The sequence below is a fragment of the Otolemur garnettii genome, unplaced genomic scaffold (genome assembly GCF_000181295.1).
Source record: "Otolemur garnettii isolate 467f Iridium unplaced genomic scaffold, OtoGar3 scaffold00146, whole genome shotgun sequence".
Classification (NCBI taxonomy): domain Eukaryota; kingdom Metazoa; phylum Chordata; class Mammalia; order Primates; family Galagidae; genus Otolemur; species Otolemur garnettii.
The window spans coordinates 4,216,105-4,218,345 of record NW_003852541.1 but is presented as its reverse complement, the minus strand read 5'-3'; the positions used below and the strand labels follow the sequence as shown (position 1 = coordinate 4,218,345).

Here is a 2,241-nt window from a genome sequence, read left to right as displayed (position 1 = left end):
TCATTATCATATAATTAAAATTGCAAATTATAACTCCTAGGGGTTCTTCAGGAAAGTTGGGGGAAGATGCATGGGTACTGAGAAGTTTGTTGTGTAACCCCAAACTGTAAGTTACCCCAAAGACTAGAGGGAACAGACAATTGTGTGTGGGAGTGGGGGGCAGGGGAAGGCAGAATAAATTAGATAGCTTAGTTAGTTTATAAAAGAAGTATATGTTCAGACTTTAGGGTCTCTTCTCCACTTACAGAGAGAAACCCATCTAGCTCTTCCAAACATATTGTCTTAGTCATTTGTTTGTCTTTGTTCTGCAATAAATTAGCTGGGCACCAGTGCTCATTCTTGGCACTGGGAGCAAAGTGCCAGGGAACATCCACCTCCAGAAAGACCTAGTAGTTCTGTATCAAGGACGATGCTTTTCTTTGTGTCTACTGATATTATTTGATTTTTCTTCCTTAGTCTGTTGATATAATAAATTACATTAATTGGGTTTTGAACATTGAATCAGTCTGTGCATAATTCTTTTTATACACTGTTGTATTTGATTTGCTAATTTTCTTTTCTTTCTTTCTTTCTTTTTTTTTTTTTTTGAGATGGAATCTCACTCTGAGTAGAGTGCTGTGGCATCATAGTTCACAGCAACCTCAAACTCTTGGGCTCAAGCAATCCTCTTGCCTCAGCCTCCTGAGGAGCTGGAATTATAGGTCCCCACCAAAATGCCAAGCTAGTTTTTATATTTTTGGTAAAGATGGGGTCTCAGACTGGTCTTGAACTCCTGAGCTCAGGCGATTCACCTATCTAGGCCTCCCAGAGTGCTAGGAATCCAGGCATGAGCCACTGTGCCCAGCCTGCTTTATTTTCTCTAGTTTCCTAAGGCTGAAGCCTAGATGATTTTAGATCTTTCTTCTTTTCTGAAACATGCATTTAATGCCATAAATTTCCCTCTAAGCACTACTTTCACTGCATCTCACAAATTTTGGTAAGTTGTTTTGTCAGTTTCATTTAGTTCAAAATATTCTTTTTTTTTAAATTAATTAATTAATTATTTTTTTTGAGACGGAGCCTCAAGCTATCCCCTGGGTAGAGTGCCATGGCATCACCCTCACAGCAACCTCCAACTCCTGGGCTCAAGCGAGTCTCCTGCCTCAGCCTCCCAAGTAGCTGGGACTACAGGCGCCCGCCACAAAGCCTGGCCATTTTTTGGTTGCAGCCATCATTGTTGTTTGGCGGGCCTGGGCTGGGGATTCGAACCCACCACCTTAGGTGTATGTGGCTGGCGCCTTAGCCGCTTGAGCCACAGGCGCTGAGCCAGTTCAAAATATTCTTAAATTTCTCTCTCTTTGCTTCATCTCCGCGAGAATGAAGACCATTCTCAGCAATCAGACTATCGACATTCCAGAAAATGTCAACATCACTCTGAAGGGACGCACAGTTATTGTGAAGGGACCCTGCGGAGGGACTTCAACCACATCAACGTGGAACTCAGTCTCCTTGGAAAGAAAAAGAAGGGGCTCTGGGTTGACAAATGGTGGGGAAATAGAAAGGAACTGGCTGCTGTTCGCACTGTTTGTAGTCACGTACAGAACATGATCAAGGGTGTTACACTGGCTTCCGTTACAAGGTGAGGTCTGTGTATGCGCACTTCCCCATCAACGTTGTTATCCAGGAGAACTGGTCTCTTGTTGAAATAAGAAATTTCTTGGGTGAAAAATATATCCGCTGGGTTCGGATGAGGGCAGGCGTTGCCTGTTCAGTATCTCAAGCCCAGAAAGATAAGTTAATCCTTGAAGGAAAAGACATCGAGCTTGTTTCAAATTCAGCTGCTTTGATTCAGCAGGCCACAACAGTTAAAAACAAGGATATCAGAAAATTTGGGGATGGTATTTATGTCTCTGAAAAAGGAACAGTTCAGCAGGCTGATGAGTAAGATCTAAGAGTTGTCCAGCTGCAGCAAGATACCGCATGATATTCCTTAACATCTCTTTGTAATTTTAGCAATGCAATAAAGGATTCATTAATTTGGAACTTTAAAAAATAAATAAATAAATTTCTCTCAAGATTTCTTCTTTGACCCATGTATTTATTTAGAAGTATATTAATCTCCATATGTTTTGGATTTTCTAATTTTCTAACTTTCTAATTGATTTCAAGTTTAATTACACTGTAGCCTGAGAGAATACACTGTATAATTTCTTTTCTTTTAAATGCATTAAGGTGTGTTCTGTGGCCCAGAATATGGTCTAT

At 40.7% G+C, this 2,241-nt stretch overlaps 1 pseudogene; it reads left to right on the top strand.

Annotated features, from left to right (window-relative positions):
• The first annotated feature begins 1,356 nt into the window (after window positions 1-1,356).
• On the top strand, window positions 1,357-2,002 carry LOC100957993 (annotated as a pseudogene).
• Window positions 2,003-2,241: the final 239 nt, after the last annotated feature.